Source organism: Protomyctophum parallelum (assembly GCF_964188405.1).
Source record: "Protomyctophum parallelum genome assembly, chromosome: 2".
NCBI classification, from domain to species: domain Eukaryota; kingdom Metazoa; phylum Chordata; class Actinopteri; order Myctophiformes; family Myctophidae; genus Protomyctophum; species Protomyctophum parallelum.
The window spans coordinates 11967968-11994604 of NC_139699.1; positions in this window are offsets into that span (position 1 = coordinate 11967968).

The following is a 26637-nucleotide window of genomic DNA, read 5'->3' on the forward strand; positions in this document are numbered from 1 at the left end:
GATTAATTGTTCAGGCTGTGGCCCCCCACCCCTAGGCTCCCCCCCTGGGGGCCCCTCCACACCCTGGCTGACACACACTTGGAATGTAATTGTAGGATTTGAGGAATTACATTTAGTTGGCTCGGTTTCCACCACAGATGCATACCTATAGTGAAAATAGCTCACAGCACCTCGTGTTGCGAGCCACTGTGAGCTTGTAGATCAGCTAGGACGGCTGCCTCTTTCTTACATAATATTTGGACAATTTGGTATTGGGAAAAGTCCTTAAAAATGTAACTTTAGAAATGTGCAGATAGCCTGTATAGTATACACTGAAGGTGTTTACGGAGCGAATTCCGTGTCCGCAGTAATGCATGAAATGTTATCCTTTTTAAAGCGGGGATAGACGATAAGCCTCTCCGACCCCTGCTGCTGCTGCTACGACTAGTTCATCCTAGGCTTCCCTATACAGTCAAATGAGAAACATGGGCAGTCAAATGTGCCATGGTTTGGTTTGTGAACTTGGACTGATGATGTCAGGTTGGCCAACGCAGCTGTTACTGTACATTTGTAATGGTGCGTTTACACGGGCAGATGAAACGATGCAAATACGCTTTGCGAGTTGATTTGGAGCAGCGCCTTTGCAACGTCATGTCGCTGGCTTCCTTTGACATTGAATGGTAGACGGCATCGTTTGAACGCAACATAACTGTTGATTATTGTGCAGGTGGGAAGGAAAGGCCAATTAAGTGAATTTGTCACGACACGACCGCAGTAGATGTGATGTTCTTTTCAGCAAACGAGTGGTACACTGTCACTATCAAGTGTTGTTTAGCCACTCAGGCCTATACCAAAATCTAGCACGACGCTATACTGAGAGTTGCATTGGATTGGGTTGGCAGTTGGAATTATGTGATATGTGTCATTTCACCCCATCATTTGATGATATACCAAATGCGCATTGTCTATGGCTATGTGTGTCCCTGCACATGGGCATTGTCGTGTGTGTGTGTGTGTGTGTGTGTGTGTGTGTGTGTGTGTGTGTGTGTGTGTGTGCGCGCATGCGTGTCACTAGCATAAAGGTGTCTGAACTTCTGAAGAGTTTAGAGTGAGATAAAGCTGTAGACACTAGGCAGGTCAGATGTTTCAATGGCCCTTAATTAATGTCTTTCTCAATTGATTGATTGATAATTTTATTAGACAATAAAATGCAAACAGTACATGGTACAGTCAAGCACATTGTTGTTTCCATGTGGGTCCCATGCATTCATTTACAATAACAATAATGTCAACAACAATTGAGATATCTCAAATAACATTAAGGCCCTTTCCCAATTCCTTTTTTAACCCTACCCCTCAGCCCTTGCCCCTTCCCCTTGTCCCTACATAATGAGTGTCAAGGGGTAGGGGGATAAATCATCCCCCTAGGAATTGGAACGTCCCTAAATATTGAAGGTCCCTTGTAGATATTGATATACAACCTGTTCTCAGAAAATAGCTGATCTGCAAGCTCACTACAGGCCAGTGGTCCCCAAACTTTTTCATGTCAAGGACCCCCAAATTGACACTAATTAGCCCGTGGCCCCCCATATGAAAAGACATGCCAGGGACCCCCATAACTTAAGAGAAGATTTTGACGGTTCTAGCAGTGATTCTCGACCCGTTTAATTTGAAGGACCCCCAGTTTGACATGCATTAGTCTACGGACCCCCATTTAATAGTATTTCTATCTATGGGACCCCCACTTGATATCGTAAAAGCAATGTGACTCTGAGAGTTACTATAGTTACAGACCCATAAGGGTCCATTTGGTTCCAAACTATCATTTAGCCGGGGACCCCCTGGAACTTCCTCAAGGACCCCTGGGGGTCCCCGGACCCCACTTTGGGAACCACTGGCATAGGAGTCTATGCAGAAGATCCGTCATTGCCATCATTGGAGCTTAGTCCAGTTACCCTGGGTAAACATAGTACCTTTCCTTTTCCTTTGCCGGCCCCATCATGTGAACAGAGTTGTCCTAACTGCTCCAGTGCTCCAGTCCAAACAGAAACAGCTGACTGAGTTTGGGGCGAATTGGAAAGGAGAAGCATGCACAAGGAGTCCCCCTAGTGGCTCAAAAGGAGAGTGATCCATTAAGTCGACAGTACACTGGTAACACTGCACCTCACTACAATGGGACTTAACAATATACTTTCATGTTACTCTTTAATATGAATAAAAATCAAAAACAGTTCTTAGTGGAAGTGGTAGGCCACCACTGTACATAAAGTAGGGTGAGTGGTGACTGAAGATATTCAAAGTATAGCCTACACATGCAGTCAAAGTTGACCCTGTATGCATGCATGCACGGTGCCGTGTCATTAGTCAGAAGGTTCATTGTTCCGAAATTACTATCCCTATCTCTAACCCTAACCTAAACCTAACCGCAAGCACGGGAGCAAACCTAAACCTAACCGCAAGCACGGGAGCAGTGCATGTTCGGACTAACGGGACTTCGGATCTATGGGCAGTTTCCGCATGCACGCACGTGCAGTCGCGAGCGAGCGTGCACACACACACACACACCACACACACACACACACACACACACACACACACACACACATACACACAGTATTTTTCAGGTCTCTCGCTCCCTTTAGTGATGACTGGGGCTGATGCATTGAAATGAAATGAAAATGAAGATGTGGATTATATGCCCTGTGATGAATGAAGGCCTTCATCATGAAGGCCATGACCGTCTAATGTCCTGGAAAACAACAGAAGAGGGGAAAGTATTGCACCATCTGGCAGTAATGATAATACTGATATTACTGATAATACTACTGCAGGTACAGGTACAGTACATGCCCACGAGCAGTAGGCTAGGCTGTGGGTTCAGAAAAACAGAACATGTGGAACGTGGCCGGGTGTATTACCTGCCCATTCTGTGTGATCACACTGATCAGTAGCAATAGAGAGTATGCACATGCATGATTTTCCCATCAGGACACGCTCCCCTCATCTAGACTGAGTGGCAAAACATTGAGCAGCATGGAGTGTTGGAGTTGGAAATCACTCAACCGTCGTGCGTAACACCTGTTTCTAAATGTCACATAATGCAGGAGGCAGCAAAATGTGTTATTGAAAACAAGCACTACTTCCAAACTCTGACACTTGCATCAAATGCAGGGCATTTCTTGACAGAAAGTAGCTCATAACGTTTCTATGGTGGATTTTTATGAAACAAAAACTTTGCAAACTTTGCATAATTCAAGCCTTTCATACAGCTGCAATGTTGGTGAGTTTAATATTGTTTAATGCAATCAGACTCCAGACAGGACTTTTCTGTTTGGATGAATGGGGTGTCAAGGCCAGAAAGTAGTTTTTTGCCACTCAGACAGGCCTGCGTTCCTGCATAACTTCCAGGTAAGATGATGTCTCGCGCATAGCCGCATACCCTCTATAGCACATTTGAATGTGACTTTTACATGGCACTAACTTGTCTGTTGTGGCTCCGATGTATGACGTATGACTCCCCTTCTGTTGCACTGTCTACACTCTATCTAATGCTTTCTGATCATCTTTGATTATATTTGAAATCCACTGTTAGAAAATCCATACAATGTTAGATGACAAGCTCGATCAGTTCAGTCTTCCATGATCATAATATACTGTACTCTCCCACCCTGAAGGAAGAGATGCTCCAGGAATGTGTGTGTGTGTGTGTGTGTGTGTGTGTGTGTGTGTGTGTGTGTGTGTGTGTGTGTGTGTGTGTGTGTGTGTGTGTGTGTGTGTGTGTGTGTGTGTGTGTGTGTGTGTGTGTGTGTGTGTGTGTGTGTGTGTGTGTGTGTGTGTGTGTGTGTGATCCTAATTGATTTTATTAATGAAGTGTGGCACACTTGAGAAGACAGACTGATGCTTATCATCTCTAGTACATGCAGTGTGTGTGTGTGTGTGTGTGTGTGTGTGTGTGTGTGTGTGTGTGTGTGTGCGTGTGTGTGGGTGATGTACTGTATAAGCTGATCTACCACTGATGAGATCAGATATACATCAGAGTCAGCTTACAGTGAGTGGCCAACATGTCTGTCCACGTCTCAGATCATACACAGTAACTCCTGCATGGCTGTCTGTTAGGCCAACATGTCTGTCCACGTCTCAGATCATACACAGTAACTCCTGCATGGCTGTCTGTTAGGCCAGCAGACTGGCTCACTGGATAGGCCTGTTGGTCCCGTGGAGCAGTGTTGTACTTTGGCAGCAAATTTCGATTTTAGTTTTTATCTTAGTCTCTTCATTAGATTTAATTTAGTCTCAGTCACATTTTAGTCACCCGGAATGTTTTACTGTTAGTCTAGTTTTAGTCGACTAAATGTCATGAGATTTTAGTCAACTAAATCTACAGTTGATTTAGTCGACTATAATGTGTTTTGGCAGGCCTTGATGCCGTCGTAATGACTGATTTTACACTTTGCTGCGACGCGTTGTGAGCTTGTAGATCAGCTATTTTCAGCATGCAACCAAGTGTAAAATGACTTATACTGGATCTCTTGTCCACTAGTCCCTTCTTAACAGTTTAGTCAAGTTTTTATTTGTTGACAAAATTGTCAGTATATTTAGTCTTAGTTTTAGTCACCATAGCTTAGTTTTCATTTAGTTTCCACTTAGTTTTCGTCAGTGAAAAAAGGTAGTCGACGAACATTTAGTTTTAGTCGACAAAAACAACACATGGTCATGGCATGCACGCTTACGCGTACATTTGGTGCCATTTGTACTGTAAATGAACACTGGGGATTTTACTATGTAGGGCGATAGTTATGCCTGCCTGCCTGCCTGCCTGCCTGCCTGCCTGCCTGTCTGTCTTTGTGTGTTGTAGTGGGAAGTTAGGTTTTTCTGCAAACGTCAGTGTTTCAAAGCGACACCCTATCACAATATTAGTCACAGCCAGTAGATGTTGCTATACCTCTGTATGTAAATGTGTGTAAATGACACTAAAGGGCCGAAAGTGATGTTTGTGGATTTGATTGAGAAGAGAGACATGTATAAAGGGGGGTGGGGGGCCTTGGCATAGTGAGTGAAATGGGCAGTGATGATAATCAGACTCACTGTAGTGTGAAGCAATTATATCCTATCTAATCGTTCCCTTCCCCCTGGGTCAAGTTCAGTGTTATATATGCATGATATGCCTTAAAGCTGCATTTAAAATACAGACTCCTTCAATTACATCCACGACTACATCACAATTATCGACAACAGCACAGCATGTGCAACAACTAATCAGATTTCCATTACTTTCCAAATTAAATTTGAATTGAAAACCAAGAGAGGGACATTTCACCCCAAAGCAATTACCACGGCACATGGGAGCCCCGCCGATGGAGCCACAGGAAGTAGACTAGCAAACATAACAACACAGAAAATGAACGAGGCTAATGGAAAAGTTCATATAAGTGCTTTCACTTCGTTCTGTTTTCTTCAGAGGTTTGTTGAGACCACTTACTGAATAGGTTACTTACATTAATCCCCCTATTTCCTACATATGTTTATACATTATTACCATGATACTCACTGTGACCTCCTTCAGTCCCAGTATAGTGGTCAAGTCCCATCATGCTTAAATATACTGTACTGAACTCCCAGCCCTGGCAGAGTAGTTCTGGAGTAGTTCCAACGGATTGTGTGCCCCTGGTTTTTCCTTAGTGGGACTGATTGAGGGTAGCTACTGGGACGTAAGTCGGGACTTGATCACTCCCGGCTGGGACGCCTGAGTGAGGGGTATGATGTTGAGAGACCCGAAACCCCGTTGACCTCAGCATACATCACTGAGGATACGTCCCAGGAGGTGCATCCATGCAATGTTTGTTAGTTATACTGAACAGCAGTGACTAGTTATTTTTGAGCGGTGCCTAACCGCTCCAATGACTGCCCGTGTCTGTCTGTCTGTCAGCATGGGCACACTTGAGCCGACAGGCGCGGCCAGAGGAAGCTGACTCCCGACGTCCTTCCGGCTTTTTAGACAGCTGGTGGATGGAAAACAAGCTCCACCCCGCGTCTGTCTGTCTGTCACAAACACACACACACACACACACACACACACACACACACCAGGAAGGAGGGGTATACAACCTTGTGCTTCAGTCAACAACTGTGACTCCAAGGCACCGCTCACTTCACATTGCAGGTGTGATTTTTAGTAAATCATTTACTTTGGGGTAATATCTTCTTCGCTGTGTTTGCTGTTTGGTGTTCTATAAAATGCATACAAAACGCTATACATACACGTCCAAAGTAATCAAAGAAAAAACAAACAAAACCTATAATATGGTTGTCCCAAGACTCCCAACATTGTGGACCTTTTCACACTTGACAGCATAAACATTCTAACTATAGGTCCACGTCTATTTCCTGTTGCAGTGTTGACATGAAACTGTTCCCTAGCAACGCAATTCCACCGACAAGATCTAAATGGGAGCCTTATTTTTTATTTTCTACAGTGAGAATAAATATAATACTGTACATTCTTCAGGAGCAAAGTTTTGCCTCAAAGGGTAACAGAGCAAGAGCATTTCCCATGTACAGTAACATTGCCATTTGGTAGGCGTGTAGTATGCAAACAAGTCCATAATATACATTCCTCCTAGGCTAGAACTGGATGAATCCACAGTCTCATAATTATCACAATGTGTTATGTCCTGCACGTCAACCTGTCAAATTGCTTTATTTTATTTGTATTGAAAGTTTATTTAAGTCCTGCTGAGATGGTGTCCATCAAGGCTGTCTTATATTTAACTGGAGAACATATCCATCAGAGGAAAACCCATCTCCAACTTCCGCTTTGGGACCTTATACTGTAGGAAAAGCTCACCATCAGACAGGGATGCTGGTAAACAGCCACAACCATCTAACACCAATCAAAATGAACGGGCAAACACTGAAAGAAGTAAAGGACTTCAAATACCTCTGGCAGAGAAAGTCCTGCAGGCTGCAGCTTCCAAACCCTGCTTCGCACAGCAGAAGATGGAGAGCACTGGAACCCTGGCTGCCCAAGCATCCACACCACCATGACAACACCCCTACGGCAGATGATGGATTGAGTTAGCAAAGTGAGAGAGATTCAAGATCTCGGGAGCCCTGTTCCATCTCTGAATATAATATAATTGATATTATTAATTAACCGCAGTGCCCGTTGGGTACGGCCTACTCAGGAACTATGCAAATAGTCGTCAGAGTCCCACCATCTGTGTATGGCTGTGTATCCTTTTTGCCCATTATGGAGATCCCTGATGTTATCAGTATATGGCTATTCACTAGTAGGAATAAACACACCATTGCGGAGGTTTAAGGGATTTATTGACAGTGGACGGATGAAGGAGGGATGAATGAATGCAGATGGACGATATCCCCCCGCAGGAACCTGAGAAGGAGAGGAGAGAGTTTTGTTTTAATCGTTTGATCCACTTTTGGCAAGGTGAATGTAGTAGTTCTAGTGGAGAAAAGCTCCTTTGGGGGGAGCGGGGGAAGGAGCTGCTATGGAGGTGAAGGGGGTGGGGGGGGGGGGGTTGCGAGAAGCCTGTAGGAAGGCGGCTAGTGTGCGACGCAGCGAGGCGGGCAAAACATGGAGGATTCTGGGTGGTGGTACTGGGCAGGTATAAATGGGGACAGGTAGATTGGTGTGGAGGGCGGAGACGGAGAGTGGCATGAAGGACAGGGCCGATGTGTGTTTCTCCACCTCCTGAACATCTGTTGTTCCAACTCCATTATGTGCATTGGTCAAGAGGTGCACGCACATCCAAATATTACCATGGGTGCAGGATCCAAAAAAGATACTGAAAAAGGAAAGTGGAGATCCGCACCCTAAAAAAAGATCTCCCTTAAAATCTCCCAAAAAGATTTATTGATATAGAGCGGACTTTATTTACTGGACTATGTTCTGCTCACCTTGCTACATAATGCTGTATTTATGGACCAAATAAAAGGAATTTAGAGAACAAGCAGCAGACAGGCATCCAGTCCACCTCCTTCTCTTCTCCAATGCCCAACACAGTAAAATGCTTGGTTTTAATCTAACTCTGACTCAATTTGCACACTCGGACTCAGAATTAAATGAATATGGAGGATTTTACAGTGTGGTCTGTGTTGTCCCTGCCAAGGACTGAAACAGTATCACAACAGGATGTGGGCTGGGGTAACACTAAAGAGTGCTTCCTCCCTCCACAGTGTCAGTCACCTGGGAGCTCCGTCAATTATGCTAGCCTATTTTGGGCGGGAACCCCTTTTGGTGTTAGCATTATGTTATGCTTTAGCTATTGAAAAGTAGCAGATCTACAAGCTCATAGCGCGCCACCGAGTGGCGCGCTACGAGCTTGTAGGTCTGCTATTTTTGAAAAATTGAAGAACGACTGACATAGAAACATAGCTTTTTCAGAAAACTGTCAGGAAGACATTTTTAGAATCTGATCTCAGGTCAAAATGGGCTAGGAAGCATTTTGAATGCAATACCCAAACCTGAGCCGTGTTGTAACCCAGGGGGATGCAAGTGGGGCTGGAAACGCTCCACGAACCGGACGTTTTGTAAAAGCCCAATTTAATCTAGTTTCCTTTTATTTATTTATATATATATATATATATATATATATATATATATATATATATATATATATATAAATAAATAAAAGGAAACTAGATTAAATATATATATATATATATATATATATATCTTTATGCTTTTGATGTAGGAGGCTACATTTAATATGCTTCTAGAGTTTACTGTACATTTGTACAATTATCTTGGTGATCTGCAGATTATTGTATTAGCATGGGAGATTAGAAAAAAGACTAAGGACCATTGTTGAAGGCCTTGTATTAATTACAAAGTCTCTTTTTATGAAACATTTTATGTTGTTTCTTTCATGTGAGATTTTGATTCTCTATGGCATAATGTCTCATGGCTCTTCTTAACCAATGATGAGACATACTGTATTAAACGATTAAAAAAGGCACTCTGTACTATAGGCAGCTATCGTGATCTGTTTACTTGGGTTTGGCATGGCGTGGCTTCATTCACAGAGTACATACTAATAGATAAACATTGGACAAGTTTGAGGACGGTAACATTAATATTTAACAGCAGCTCAAATTGATAGGCTTTTTACTTTGCCACACGTGAGCAACAGTAGCGGTAAACCTGCTAACGGACTAAAATGTTGGCCTAATGAAAATAGACAATCCACCACTCTGCACTTTAATTGGCTTTTATTGCATTTTATAGCACCATTTTATTATGGGTCTGTACTCTGTACGTGCGCCCTATATCCAGTCAACTTGGTTCTCAAAATGAAAAAGGTAAGAGGGTTGTAATATCTTCTTAGCAGGTTAGACATGGCTGTCGTTACCATTGTCAGTGGAGTAATTGCTGATACACCGACATCAGTAACATCGCATCCACATGGGATTCTTTCAGGTCCAAACACTCCAAGTAATCTTGGCACTGAAAGGAGATTGCATTAGTGCCTGCATTGAACAAAAAAACTGCACTGAGCTGTAGGCAAAGTGCACCAGTTTCCCCATCTTATACTGGAGGACAATGAAGTGTCTTGTTTTTCTCCTATATACAGCTTTTGTCCCCACAAAATGTCCGCAACACAAACATGAAATGCCATTGACAATGGAGGGAAAATTTACGTCATCTTGTCCCCACACGTCTCATATTTGCCATCGACAATGAAAGGAGAAATTAGGTCAAATGTCCGCCAATATGACGGAAATTTGTGGCAACAGGCATTCTGATTGGCCAGTAGATGATGCATGATGATGTACGATGATAAGAGCCCCCCTCACTTCACACGGGTGTGATTTTTTAAAATGTTTGTGCCTATAATTTTATGAAAATAGAATAACAACCATAAAAATATGTCACCACCAACTCATATCTTCTTCCCAAAGGTATAAAAGTGCTTAAAATGGGATGAAATTCTTGAATATATACCTACTGTAGGTATATATGCCCCTGCCGGAATTCTTCAAGACAGTATCTTATACTAAACTACTGCATAGACTACATAATCCAAATAAAAATGACATCCAGTATAGTCTACTCCAACTTCCAAGCACCTCACCCATACGTGACAGCTCAGAGGAAGACAACCTTACACAGCCTTGTTCTTCATGGCCCCAAAGTCCAACAATTGTGAACTGACATCCTTGACACAATATCAAGAAGAGCCCTAGCCATCCAACTAGGGCGAGAGCTTGTATTAATAATTCTGTGTATACTGAGATGCTCAGACAGCTCACAGTGGCTATTTTCCTCTCTTGCCTCATGACAGCAAAAATACTTCACAAGAAAAATATATGATTCAATAACCTATGTTTTGTTACACTTGTCAGTGCTATGAGTTGATTTGTATGCTTTAAACTGATGCAATTAAGAGTTGATGCCTCTCACTTTGACACTGTTCTATTGTTCTATTGTTCTATCTATGACACTGTTCTATTTAAATTAAGCTTTGAGTCTTTGTATAACATTTTTGAAAAAACATTTCAATAATCTGAGGTTGTGACACAAAAACATACGCGTTACGCGTTACTAAAACCAGTAAGAAGAAGGGAAGGGAAGCGAGGTTGCGTGCACTGGCCATATATGGAGCGTGTCTTGAGTGTACAGGGTTTGATGAGGTCAGATCAACATTATGGAATGTCAGAACAGGTCAGCTCCATATAAGGAGATTGAAGGGCGGCAGCGGAAAAAACTAAAAAGGAGGGACAACGGAGACAGCACCTGTTTCATCTGACAAACCCTCTTGTGGGGAAATAGAGTAACAGATATGTTTCACCCGGACCGCTTTGTCTATAAAGGTCCCCTTTATAGACAATCCACGGAGGTTCCCTGGGCGCAGCCATAGCTGAGGTGTACCATTAAGCTTAATGGCTATGGCTCCTCCCAGGGCACCGCTGTGTGGATTCCTTTGTAAGTGGCACTGTTGTCTGTGTATGTCATTCACGCTGAGGAAGACATGTGGGCCGAAACGGGTATCTTCTACTGCTGCATGGGCGTGAACTTAATAAACGAGAAAAACGAAGTGGATCTAAAGTGAGTGCTGGTATTCCTTTCTATAGACTATTTATATGCTATTATTATTATTATTATTATTATTACTATTTATATGCCAGCACCGTGTATCCGATACACTTACTGTGAACTGAGTCTGAGTGCTTCATGCTTTTCTTCTTCAAGTCACCCTAAACGTTATCCGACTACTGCAGATGATCATGTTTTTCTCTAAGCACGGATAATTGACGCTTCACCGGCGCATTTTGCCGTTTTAGCACTCCTTCAGCAACCTTTGCGTATACATTTCGTGCGATCTTGCGGCGATAGTTGAGTCTTCTTTCACTTTCTTCCCACCGTTTGGTGCCCCCCCCCCCCCCCCCCCCCAAGGCCGGTGCCCCTAGAGCCCTTCTTCCATTAACCCATTTTGGGGTGGGAACCCCTTTTGGTGTTGGCATTATCTTATGCTTTAGCTATTTAAAAATAGCAGATCTACAAGCTACGAGCTTGTAGGTCTGCTATTTTTGAAAAATCGACTGTCAGGATGTAGAAGACATTTTTAGAATCTGATCTCATGTCAGAATCGGCACTGAGTCCGTCGTGACTACATTCTCTAAACTGCTTATTCATCTGGATCAAGTTGGGTGGGAGGAGAGGGTAAAAAGGGTAGGAAAAGGACATCAGCACGATGGAAGACAAAGGTGGAAGTAGGGCTGTAAATCAGGAAGAGAAATGTGTTAGGGCGGTTATGGGAGGCTGAGTAGAAAGGGTGGATGGAGGGCAGTAGACTGCAGGGAATAGAAGGTTGGAGGGTAACGTTGGGAAATTGGGGAAGGGGTAAAGGTAGAAACAGTTTTGACCTTGTGGCGAGGTTCTGTCACAATGTCCGTCCATCCAAAAACATTAAAAAAAAAAAACAGTGGCTGGATGGATTGCAATTTTATTGATCCCTTAGCCTTTCCTCTAGCCATTTGCAAACAAGGAATACTGTGTGTATTAATTGACGGATTACCATGAAACTTGTTAAGCAAATCCATTATCCCAAGAGGATGAACCCGAAATATTGGAGTGATCCATGACCTTTGCTCTAAAAAGCCACACTCAGGCCAAAATGTCACGTTTACATGCAATAATAAATCATAGATGAACCTAGTGATAAAATGGCTATTCCTCTACCACCACCTTTTGGCTAAAATGTCCAGTCGGGGAGCAGCAAACAGACTATTGCACTGCTTAGTTTAGACTCTTTACTCTTGTTTTGTACTTGCTCCGTTAACAGAAATAGCACATTGATGTATGTTTTACTTATTATCTTTCAAACTCGAGCACTATACTGTAGGTAAAGTGTAAAAAGAACACACATTTTCAACCTATCTTCATATTTGGTCTTCACTGACGCTCATTCTAAGATGGCACCAGAGGTGGTCTATGGACCGTTTATAAACCTGCTACCAATGACATCATCAACAGCTGGGGTTCCAAGCTAACAGACATTAGCACACTGAAACAGAACAAAATGGTACAGTATTGTAATTTTAATTTACCAAACCTGCCAAGGATTTTGCAGGTAGGCATGTTTCTGAACCTCTTATAGACACAGAGCGAGTAGACATAAATGGTACCATCTTATGATTAGTGTCAACCAATTATGTGAAGCCAACGTTGGAAATGGATGAAGTGCTTCTTTAAATTTATTAAGTATTCAGAAAATGGGAACAGCCTTTCAAGGTATGGTAATTAGGCATAGCTAGAAACTATATTGATTGGTCATTGGTTTGCTCACACTCCCAGATGGCAGCAGAGAAAACAGTCCATGCCTGGGTGTTGGGGAGCCATTGATTATTTTTCAGCCCTTACCATTTACGGCAGATGGATGATGGAATCCGATGTCCACTCTCTCCCCAAGGTTGAGATGTGGGCCGTGCAGCTCCAAGAGTATAGGTGGTGATTCAGCAGGCGAGAATGCTTTCTAACGGCCATCTGTAAAAGCTCCTCTGGAGAATCCGAAGGCCAAGCTGTGCTGGCATTTCTTTATAACTGCTCAGATGTGGCAGACCCATGTTAGCTCCTCTACGCTGAGCATGCAGAGGAATCTGAAGATTCTTCTTGATTTACCCACAAGGTCATAATACAAAAACAACTGCATCCAGAGAGGCACCCTATAGGTTTAGCTTTCTATTCCTTCTTCTGCCCAGAGAGACAGAGCAGATGAAGGTTGCCATGGTGGATGTCTGCCAGCGCCTTTATCTAATATGCACTACTAAATCAATTTGAGAATAGAGATCGGCTTTCCTGATTTTATTATTTATTAGGCCCCTGTGTCGTGTCACCAGAAGTGTGAATGTGGAAGGTCATTCTACTGTAGCCCAGTCAGTGCCACTGTTGCCAATGGTCATTTCTCATAGTGCGTGCACCCATCAACAACAATTCTGTTACCGGTACTTATACTGAAAAGTGAGGGGGGAGAGTGGCCGGAGAGTGGAGGTCTGCTCATTGGCAGTGCGAGTCACAGTGAGGGAATTAATGAATGTCACCATCTCTCTTCTTGACTGGAACATTCTGCAGAGTTGGTGAATGTCCATTCCCTCTTGCTCTAGAAGACAGCACCCAGGTGTGAGTGGTGATTGTGTGTCCATATAGGCTAATATTTTTGAGTGGTGCAACCACTGCAAGGAACAGCAATATCTGTGTTAACCTATGTGACTATGTGACTATGTGTGTGACTGTCACTACAGTATGTGACTTTAATGAGTACCAGTAGGGGCGCTGTTGTGCCAGAAACAGAGAGAGAGAGAGAGCTAGTGCTGCACTGTTGCCTGCTAATGAGAGAGAGGCGGGGGGGGGGGGATAGAGTTGCACCACTCAGTTCACACGGGTGTGATTTTTTAATAAAAAGTACATATTATGTACATGAATCACTCACTGAATGACTGACGTATGTGTGGTTCTTAATAGTGACTTGGCAAGATAGACAACATGACGTCCGCGTATAGTACTAAGGCAAAATGCCACTCATTTGGTTGGCATGGGATTAGTGCAAGGATTTGCAAGTAAGAAAATAGAGCATGGGTAGAATAGTAACATGGCACCTGCCTTGGGACGCTGAGAAGTTGATGCAGATGCAATATGTTAATGATGGATCTAAGAAGAAGGGGCATTAGGATGCATCAGCACATCTCCATCCCACAGATGGAGGGGGAAGCAGAGATCAATTACGCCAGATTAATTACATTGTTAAGACAATGCAGCTAGGGCTTACTATGCACATACTTATATGTTCTATGCAGGTCGAAAGGAGTTTAAAGATGGAGTGCCACGATTTGTTTCCCACCCTAAAACATGATCATCAGGTATTATTATAATATAAGGAGGAAGAACTTATTTCCCCAAAAGTGTTTTGTTAAAATCATGCTTTTATGTGGGCACGCCCACCAGTTCATTAAGTATGCCTGGTTTGCCTGGTGGGTGGTGATGGGTGGTGATCCACCTGAACTGAAGTCGCACCCACAGCTGTAGTTGTATGATAAAGAGGGAGGGGTTAGGGGAGGGGCTGATAGTGTGATGTCTCTATTTTACTGTTTATTTCAGTTTGACTGTCAAGGGTTCAGCCTCCAGGAAGAAACCCTAAATACAAAGTTAATACACCATTGCACTTAAAAACGACTCCAGGTTGTCTAATGAAGTATTGTCACGTCATAGACACATGAAAAATGAAAAATACAAACATTGTGGCACTCCATCTTTAAAATAATCACAGTGCTGTATCAGCTACAGTGGCTACACATTTAGAAATGTTTCTTCTTCTTCTTCTTCTTTATCTCAAACCATTCATGACTGTCTTCAATGAGTAAACTAATCAGTGGCCCTGGCCTGCAGTAGGCTATTTGGTGGGATGCTTGAACATAATTATCTGTTGACAAAGTCATTTGTCACAGTTACAGCATTCAAGCCATCATGCTAATAAAATGGTGTACAAGGGATGGGGTATACTTATTTCTTGTGCTATAGGTGAAGATCGACCTACATGTACTGTAGGTGAAAACCTAATTCATTCGATTTGTAAAATCCTATCCTTGAGGTGAGTTTGGGGATATCATTATTGCCGTCAATACTAACTAATCTTGCATCCTGACTACTGACACAGCCGGCTTGAAACAGCCTGCTCAGTATTTCATAAACTACAGCAATAACTGTCTTGAAACAGCCCCTCATTATTTTAAAGACCAAAATATGCAAACAGTAAATTTCCCTCATGATCCCATGAGGGAAATTCAGCTGTCATGGCCACAGTTATTAAACACATGACAGATTGGCTACAGAAAAACAGATACAGCAAGGAGTCAAATACAAATAAATAATCCAGCTTGCGTTGCCACAACTAGTGCTGGATCACTATTAATATTTTCAGATTTGCCACTTACTACTATAAAAGTTGTACCAGCTCAGTGGCCTTTGTGGTTAGAGTGTCTGCCCTGAGACTGGGAGGTCGGGGTTCAATCCCCAGCCGGGTCATACCAAAGACTCTGAAAATGGGACCCAGTGCCTCCCTGTTTGACACTGAGCATCAAGGGTTGGATTGGGGGTAAGTCCCTGCAACATACTGTACTATAGCGTCATGTCCAGGGGGTGTACTTGTACATCAAGCTGCCTCACGCTACAGAAACAAGAGATAGGCTCCTGCCCTGTGGGCCTCATGGCTCGGCAAGGCTACTTACTATAAATTGTTGGGTGTTTGCAAAATGGGCCCCTCCCACAAACTTTGGAAGCCAACCATATAGAGCGACTAGAAAACATTTTGACTTTCTGGCACATTACTTAATTGGACACTCGCGGTCGCCTTTTTCCACCACCGACCGACACAACAACAGGCATGAGACCATGCATAGCAGTTTGTCATTGTAACATGCGATTACGGATATTTGGCTCATCAAAGTAAGTGTTACGCACGATAAAACCTTGGCAGTACGCTATCGAGGGATTAATTCATGCTGGCGTGAATTGAGTTAAAAGTCAGTGCTCAGCTTCAATCGGTGAGGTCTGCTACAGCTCTTGTTTTTCTTTTGAATCAAAGCTGAAGACCTTTCTGTTTGCTGCTTTTTCTAAGGTTTGTGATTAATTTATTGTGCACTGTAATTTTGTTCTATTGTTTTATTTTTACGTAGTCTATTTTAATTGTGTTCAGTGCCCTTTTATGACGTTGTTTCCTTTGCACTTAATGTCTTAATGTCTTTTTTGAAGCACTTAGTTTATGATTATTTTCTGTTTATTGTTGCTCAGCAATGTCTGCTGTTGCTTTATAATGAGCCTATTATTTGGTTTTAATGCTAATTCAATATTGTGGAGGTGGTGGAATTGTCTTGCCTTTCAGGATTTATCCGTAGCTCTTCATTCTGTGCGTCAAACCAATTTTCTCAGCCTGTTTTAGTCAACACGGTTGGCATTGCAATTTGTAAAGAAAATTGCTGCAGCAGTTATACAACGTACTGTAACATACAGTAGTAGTAGTACAGTATATTATAGGCAATCTTGTCAGCAAGACACGGCATCTGATAAAGAATTTAAGCTCCTGCTGATCCAACAATAAATCCAGCCACCAACATCCCTCTAGTCTCCTATAATAAAGAAGAAATACACACATGAGTATCATATATTCTCCACGGATTTGAATGTATTAAACTGCTCCCACAGTCATAGTTCCCTTTATTTACGACCTCCGTAGATCATGATATTTTTTTTTACTTTTGTCTGATTTACCCTTGATGGAATCAGATGAGTATCAGCAAGGCTTCCGGAGAAAATGCATTTTCACGGTATATTGGCCTCATGTGTACCTTGATGGGATTGTTGGAGGCAGGGCAATAAACACAGTGATGATAATGAATCATGTGCAAAATAAAGGTCAACACAAACGCTAAATTACAAACACACACACACACACACACACATATATACTGCACAGTACACGCATGCATGCACGTAGGGGGCTTACAACAAGTGGGATCTGCTAAAACCGATTCTGTATGTGACTTAGAAGATTGTGGGGAATATGCACACACACACGCACGAACGCATGCACACACACACACACACACACACACACACACACACACACACACACACACACACACACACACACACACACACACACACACACACAGTAACTACAGATACAATACAATACACAGATAAAATATGGCTTATTTTCTGCTGCTGGTTCTTGCTGCTGGTGGATCCAGGGGTCGTAGGGGTGATGAAACTTACATTTTGTAACCAGGAAGGGGACTCATCATTTGCATCATTTCTGAGCCAAATTCAGCTGACCTTTTCTGGCTGACAGACCCCGTGGGCACACTGGACGCGTCAGGAGCGTCAGAAGAAGCTGAAGCCCTTCTTCTTTGTGGGGTTTTTAGACAGCTGGTGGATGGAAAAGAAGCTCCAACCTCCGCGCCCGACGGACGCGACGGACAGCTTCCCGGAACAGCTTGCCCCAGACTCAAATGGAAGCCGCGCACAAGCGTGAAAATGAAGCGCGTCACCCGGCAGTGATAGGCACTAGCCAATGGAACAGATGCAGCCTGCAGCCCATCCACTGGGCGGTTTTTCACTTGTAGTTTTCTTCTTTCACGGAGTCAAACGCTCCCCTGGGAGGGAATTGTGAAGCCATGTCGACTCGAGGGATACAGGGAGACATCTGGGCAGTGGGCACCTCGAAGTAACATTCTGTCCAAATTGTTAACAAAACATTGAAAAATCGTCTGAAGAAATAAAGTAAAGCATTGGTTCTCATGTTTGCTTCAGATCACCCCTGTAATCTTTTCATCCATGGCACCCCTGGCTGAATTAAATTGTCATTTACTGTAACCCTGATCCATGATGACATTGAAAATAACTTTATAAAATAGCCCGTTCTCTTCACCCTCTGCTGCCCTCCTCATAATCATTATCCTTCTCCGTGGTGGTCTAGTGGTTAGGATTCGGCGCTCTCACTGCCGCGGCCCGGGTTCGATTCCCGGTCAGGGAACACTGTTTTCTGATGCATTCCTGTTCTGTTCTTTAACTATATAGAAGTGTCTATTTGTACGTCTCTAAATGTTTTGATTATTTGAACAATGTGGACCCTGTTGTAAACAAGTGTAATGCTTAATTGGTTCGTCCACACACAGTTAACAGTCTTTGTATTGAGTTTGTGCTTGAAATGTACTGACTTGAGAGAAATGTACTGTTAAGGGCAGTACAGTCTTAAGAGTATGGACTGCCCTTTATTCTGCAAACTGTTAATACATATTTCAATCAATCAATCAAAAAAGTCCTTCTCCTTCTCACCGCCACCAACACTAGTGTGGCCTCGGCCGGGAGGCGAACCCGGGTTCCCCATTCCAAAGGCACGTACGTTAACCAGTCGACTAATGAGTCATGACTCGATAGCTAAGTAGCAACGCAGCACCGTATAGCCTACAATAGAATGCGCCTTTCCCTGTGTGTCAACATCTTGTCACTCACTTGTCACTCTCACGTCCACTTCGCCAACCAAGAAATAGAGGACTACAGGTCTTTAAATAGGCTTCCGTGTGCGTCTGCTCTAGGGACCGCCCAAAGCCCTGGAAGGAATGAAAGTGAGACCTGACGCGACGCCCAACTGACGCCTCCACGCCTGATAGTGTGCCCACGGGGAGAGCGATCCAACGTGAGTGGCATTGAGGCTGAACTACTTATAACCGGTTGGGAACTAAAGTGTTTCATGGCTGATACATGCTCTGAAAGCTGATAAAGAAAGTGAGCATTCATGGTTTAGAAACTTTAGAGGTCCGAGACCAGTCAGTGACAATGTTAAACAAAGAAATTTAAAATCTTCTTTATCCCAACAGGTATACATTACCTTCATAATGGAAATGGTTAAAAGATTGTAAGGCCAGAGCAACCAAAACCTTCTTCATTCGTTCCTTCTTTCATTGGAAAGAAAGGTTAGAGCATAAGGGATGGCATCCTCTCTAATTAGCTCATTTAGGCCTGACGTCGAAATAATAAAAAATAAGTCTTCTGAAAGAATATATATTCAAAGATTTGTGCCGCATTTTCACGATTTTTCAAAAATAGCAGACATACAAGCTCGTAGCGCGCCACTCGGTGCGCTATATGAGCTTGAAGATCTGCTATTTTTCAATAGCTAAAGTATAACATAATGCTTCATCACGTGATCCAATCACATGATCGGAAATCGGGGCAATTACGTCATTTTCAAATGATCAGAATCAGATCGGGAGCAAAAAAAAGGGACATCCCTATAGTATAATTTAATTTTATATCCATATCATGATATTAGACTGGATATTGTCTGTGATTTTGGATATTCTATACTATTGTGATATTGGCATTATTATGTGTTCAATAAAAATATAAATATCAGATCGGGAAAAATTGGTATCGGCAGATACTCAAAATCAAATTATCTGAATCGGATGGGGAGCAAAAATAAAACGTGATCGGGACATCCCTATCTCTAATCCTTTTTTTTTTTAATATATTTTTTATCCCATGATTTTGTAACCCATTTTTCACCCCTGTGTCAATTATCTATTGTGATCCTTCATGCCTGAGTGTCCAAGTTGCTCCTTTACACCTGACAGGGGGGGAGTTCCTTTCCCCTCCATCAGGCGCCCCGGCTAGCCAGGGGGAGGCAGTTTGGAAATGATGTTTTGAAGGACAACCCCCCTCTGACTCTCTCTCCCCACTTCATAATTTCCCCCTTAGTTCTGCAACCTCATCCATTCACGTTACGAGGATGCTGTAAGTGCTCCACGGTCTCATCAGCGGTCTGGCCAGGTTATCAATGACAAACACCTTGTTCACTTAAGCAACATAGGATAATAAATATTAATTGTAAGCCTATTTCATTACATTCATAATTAAGAGGCGATATAGCAGCAGTACTGCACACCTTTATAATTGCTCATTTCTCCTATTATTTTTAATCAACTGAGTTGACGTCACCCTATCTATCCCCAACCCTCGTTTTGTATTTTCCAGACTGCCTAGTGCATAGCTAGCTGCCTAGTGCATAGCTGTGACGGCCCCCTGTATATATTTGCGAACGCAGTAAGCACTAACTATGAGACCCTGCAGATCATGTCTGTGTGCCTGTCTGTTTGTCTGTCTGTCTGTCCCGCTGTGACACCACCCGCCCGCCACCAGAGGGCGCAGCTGTAGCACACACACACACACACACACACACACACACACACACACACACACACACACGCACACACAGTAGAAAACTTAAAAAAACTACTAACTAAAAAGGAAAAAAAAGTACGTAATTTATTCTAATTGTTGTTATTGCAATTTACGAGCTGTGTTCGCTTCCCGCGTTTGCGCGTCTTACTATATATTAGGGTGTATGGTATGGTATTATGGTAGTATGGTAATTATATTATGTGGTCTGGTGTAGCTTATATATTATAGTTATTATTCACTTTGGTTAGTAGTTTATGGTTTCTTTACTTTGCTTACTCTAATTTCTGTTCTCCTCATCTTGCAGTGGATTGGGGAGCAGAGCTGTGATGTCATGACAATCAGTCAAGTGGCGGCACCTGGGCCCGGTGCCGACGCCCTGTATAAAAGCCTGTCTCCCCAGTCCCTTCCTCAGTTCTGCTGTATTCACTTCTCCTTTGCTCCTCTCCCACCATGCACCTTTTTCAGCATTTGGGTTAATACATACAACATGCACTGCACACATACATCGCACTCATGCATACACGCACTACACTACTGATTACTGATTTCCACACCTCATCGGCTTGCTCTTGATTTGGTTTGAGTTAAATCCTTATTTCGATTACTTAATACATTTATATTTCATTTGAGTACTGTGTCTCCCCTGTATTTTTGTTGTATAGACTTGGCTCCCCTAGGCCAGGTATCTAACAATAGCTAGCTCATGAACTAGCATCAGGGCAATACATGAGTGTGACACCATGATGTGACCTCTGATCCACAAACGAATGATAACAAAGTGATGTCACCATTCTGAATTTCTGAAAATACACCGATCCTTCACACATTCACAAATGTATCCATATCTTTAGTATAGCATTAAAGCTGCAATCCGGATTATATACAATTAAACGTTATATATTTAACAATATGTATGGTATAGTATGTTATAGCACATCTGAAGTGTAGACCCTGTTGTTTGGTAGAATACTGGTTCACAAGTAACCCTGCCTGAAGCTCAGCCCAATGGCCAACAAGGATTCCCTCTTACAATTTAGGCATTAAGCACAGACACACCAGAGTGATTTACAGTGTCTGTTTACCCTGTACAGGGATGTTTCAGTACAGGTAGGAGGAGAAACGGGTTTGATATGGCTAGTTTGCTACACATGGATGGTCAGTGAAACTAAATGTAATGAACAGGCCAGAAAACGGGCAGAAAAACAAGACCAGACAACAGCGTCTTCTTAGTTATGTTACCTGAATGCAACCCTTAACCTTCCCCATGCAGCATCAATGTTCCAAGATAAAGAAATCACAGCTGAATTAAATTCCATTCAGCCCATCGGTAAAACATCTTGTAATAAAACCACTACTCAGATCTGCAGCAGGAGCGAGGTCACCAGGGACGGGTAAAACAGGGTTACCAACTGACGCACGCACGCACGCACACACGCACGCACACACACACATACACACACACTTACAGTAGATGAGTGAAGCAATCGTTTACACTCCAGGAAGGAGTGCTGTCGATCATCGATCTTGTGTGGCCTTTGATAAATCCTCGTATAAGCTTATTTTATATCCATTCCAATGCACATCTCCAATTTCTCACATACTCCGTTTTATTACTGTTTTAATTTGTTTTGTTTTTTTGCCAGGTGCTTGAAAAGCACATGGACTACATTTGCACTCACCACTACTGACGAATGTAAAGACAACTTTAGTGGCGACTTTAGTGACGACCTATAACCTCGCCTCACCAGGCTTTCCACCACCTCAATAAAAGCTCTCGTAGCCTGTAGCTTTTATTGAGAGGGAAAAGGAAGTTGCCGCCGCCTGTTGTTCCTGTCTGTCGACTACAAAACAATACTACAACATGACGTAACGATATCATCCGCTCCCGCCCGGATCATATACCGAAATGAAATGGTGCCCAGGCTAGACGACCTATAGTCATGATTGGCTGCCTTCTAACAACCTTACTATAGCGACCTATCGTGATTGGCTGCCTCCTAAGCCAATGATACAAAACGCCACCAACAAAAATATCCATCATTCAACATCAATGACTACTCAGTGCTTTAGTACTATCCATGTTTTACAAATCCCTTGAGAGCATTCCTATTGTGCATGCAAATAAATATTAAGAGCTAAGCAGGACAGCCTGAGGACATTGTCAAGGAAGACCTCACTCACAGCATCCATTACACCAAGAATACCAATATCTCCCCAACTTCCCAGAGCCCCTTCAACTATTATACCACACAACAAACACGTACATTTTCCCCCACTACTAAACCCAGAACACCACCATTATTATATATAATAAAAAAGCCAGGGGCTGAGACGCAGACCGGGACCATCTGTTTCCCAGGCGGCCTCTCTCTCTATCTATATTCACCCTTGTTCCTTATATAGTTGATATCAACAATAAGCCTCTCCGACCCACTTTCATTAAGTATTCACTTCATCTCTCAGATTGAGTGAAGACACTCAATCTGGTACTTCTGAATATTGTTCAGATCTAGTTGAATTTGTGTGACTGTACAATTCAAGGTGTCATCGTATAAGAGGGTTAATTTGGAACCTCTGTTGATTACTTTCTGAGTACATGAGGGTTAAGAGAAATTACTTGCTTCTCAGGGAGATGCGTTCACAATACACTCATTAAACAATCATAAAACATTTTGCAATCTGCCTATTATTAGACTAGTATCTTATGTGCAAAATGGACATTTAGGGTGGCCGTAGAGTAACGCTCATCTGTAGCGGTTCAGTTCATCCTCCAGGTTTAGGGTGGCGGTAACGGTAGCGGTAGCTCATCGGTAGCGGTTCAGTTCATCCTCCAGGTTTCGGGTGGCGGTAGAGTAACGCTCAACGGTAATGCCAACGGTATAAATAAGGCTTCAGTTCATCCTCCAGGGAACACGAATGCATTCAGCTGTATGCTGTGTTGTTATGGCAAACCGCCAAATACATTTTTTAGATGTGCAGTTGGAAGGAAGGGGTTAATAGGGGTCACCCTCTGTGGAGCATGACTGTACAGTACAGAGTACACAATAAATTCCATGGTTCACCTGTTTCCCCAAAAGGACCCATTATCTTAACTGCTAATCTATACGCCAAGAAAGAATCCGAGCGATAAAGGGAGCATATAAGTTGTACCGTATTAGTAGAAGCTTTTTTGAAGGGAATTAAAGTTCTGGCACATTCAACTAAAGGAGAATTAAGAAATACAATTGTGTTAAAAGAAAAGAAACTGCCTCCCCCTGGCCAGCCGTGGCGCCTGATGGAGGGGAAAGGAACTGGTTGGAATAACGTGTTCCTTCCACGCGCTACGTCCAACCAGGGAAACTCCCCCCTGTCAGGTGTAAAGGAGCAACTTGGACACTCAGGCATGAAGGAAGCATGAGTTAAGTCCGTTGCTCTCCCCAGGTTGGCAGAGGGTGTGTAGAGCCCAGGATCACATTAGATGATTGACACAGGGGTGAAAAATGGGTTACAAAATCGTGGGATAAAAAATATATTAAAAAGATAATGTAAAGTCAGGTTTCCCTGTGGTAAATCTCTCATGGCTCCACATCCCTTTTCAAAAGACATTACACACACGCACAGTCGCACGGTTGCACGCACGCACACACGCGCGCATGCACACGCACGCACACACACACACACACACAGGCTTCAGCAAGCAGATAGACCAATGTAGCTACTTCTGACAGGCTCTTTGAAAGTTGTTGTGTCAAGCGAAGAAAGATGTAGCTTAATACCGGTAAATATATCTGTCAAATATAAGTATACGTACAGTAGGTAGATAGGCCCTGGTGGATGGACGGACGGACGGACGGGTGGGTGGGTGGATGGAGTGACGGACGGACGGATGGTTGGATGGAACAGTATTTAGCTGAAAGGCAGTAAGAAGTCTGGTGCATAGGAATCCATCATGGTGCAGTAGGCCTAGTAAAAAGCATAGGTAATGGTCGGTCGGTGAGCACATTTCAAAGAGTGAAGGCCGGTGTTTTGCACATAGTGGTCGATATACTGTAGACTAGAGTTATGTCTCAGTGAAGCCGTCACCGTCATACACTGCATATTATTTTCAAGCCTTGTGACTTCTACCAAACATATTGCATAATGCAGAGCAAGTGGGGACAGCTCCCCTTTCTCCTTGATATATAAACACCACAATATTAGTTAAAATGTCATATTGTGAAAATCAATAAAAGGAAATAACCCCTCTATGTCATCTTAAGCATGTGCCAGTAATATCTGTTTACACGATAGTGTCTATTGATTGTCAGCAATATACGAATCAGCCTTGAACAGTAGCAAGGACTTCTCCATCGAGCACGCCAATGGCTTTAACAGTAAAGGGAGGATTATAAACTAAAGCAGACTGTTGAATGAATGTTACAATTTTCTACTTTAAGATTTGTTCAAGTAATGATTGACTCACTTTTTCTACTATTTTGAAAAACATTTTTGCAAAATAGTAAAAAAAAAAAAGGCAAAGAAGTTTAGGGATAAGGGGTTTAGCGGTGACGAAAATGTAGCCCCATGAATCAAGCCTATAAGGGGACGAAAGAGGGAGACCTGCACACCGCCACTTGGTTCAAGATATGTATTTATTTAAGAGTCAGAGCAACGTTTCTGCCTTTCAGCCTTCTTCAGGCATGAAGATGCTGAAAAGGTGTCGTCTCTCTATAATTACTGAGAGAAGGAATGGGATAGCATCTGTCAGAATATTTCAAAAATATCTATAGGGACATCAATCTCATCCAAGATTATCTTTTGTCAAGAATATTGGTCCCAAATAAGTGACATTGACATTACGAAAATGTACTTTGATCGTGTTGGGTGATCCTCTGATACTAGCTAACTGTATATAAGGGGTCTGATGGTGAATGGATCAAGACATGCAGTATTATGGTGGGAAAGCAGATCATGAGGCAGTGGAAGGCTATGCAGGAATGGCTGGGAAAGGTTGCAGCATAGAGTTTATCTTACAGGATGCAAAATAGATCAGAGACGTTTGTACTGAAATGGGGGGAAATATCAAACTTACAATTGTGGGGGGGGGGTTGAGATCTTGGGATGGCTCTGCATGGTGCAAATCTGCTCATCCGTTGGTTGGCTGAGGGGCCGGAGGCCATGGGGTGCGAGCGGTCCCGTTGTGGCCTGCTGGCCCGATGCAGCACTGGATGCTCATCATCATCATTTTTCAAAATCGTGGATTTAACAATAACACGCCAGACTTCCCGGTCCTTCATTGCCATCCCCAGTTCCTGCTTACTGATGCCTGTGTCCCTATAGCGATGACATCAGGGAACGACAGTTTTCTACCTCTGGTCTGTGGCCGGCAAAACTGTGTTCTTCTGGATCGGACTAGTGAAGAAACACGGTGAAGGTTGCTGTATATTAGATCAGTCGATGGGTGGACTAGTGAAGAAAACACGGTGAAGGTTGCCGTATATTAGATCAGTCGATGGGTCGACTAGTGAAGAAACACGGTGAAGGTTGCTGTATATTAGATCAGTCGATGGGTCGACTAGTGAAGAAACACGGTGAAGGTTGCTGTATATTAGATCAGTCGATGGGTCGACTAGTGAAGAAACACGGTGAAGGTTGCCGTATATTAGATCAGTCGATGGGTGGACTAGTGAAGAAACACGGTGAAGGTTGCCGTATATTAGATCAGTCGATGGGTGGACTAGTGAAGAAACACGGGGAAGGTTGCTGTATATTAGATCAGTCGATGGGTCGACTAGTGAAGAAACACGGGGAAGGTTGCTGTATATTAGATCAGTCGATGGGTCGACTAGTGAAGAAACACGGTGAAGGTTGCCGTATATTAGATCAGTCGATGGGTGGACTAGTGAAGAAACACGGGGAAGGTTGCCGTATATTAGATCAGTCGATGGGTCGACTAGTGAAGAAACACGGGGAAGGTTGCCGTATATTAGATCAGTCGATGGGTCGACTAGTGAAGAAACACGGTGAAGGTTGCCGTATATTAGATCAGTCGATGGGTGGACTAGTGAAGAAACACGGTGAAGGTTGCCGTATATTAGATCAGTCGATGGGTGGACTAGTGAAGAAACACGGTGAAGGTTGCCGTATATTAGATCAGTCGATGGGTGGACTAGTGAAGAAACACGGTGAAGGTTGCTGTATATTAGATCAGTCGATGGGTGGACTAGTGAAGAAACACGGTGAAGGTTGCTGTATATTAGATCAGTCGATGGGTGGACTAGTGAAGAAACACGGTGAAGGTTGCTGTATATTAGATCAGTCGATGGGTGGACCAGTGAAGAAACACGGTGAAGGTTGCTGTATATTAGATCAGTCGATGGGTGGACTAGTGAAGAAAACACGGTGAAGGTTGCTGTATATTAGATCAGTCGATGGGTGGACTA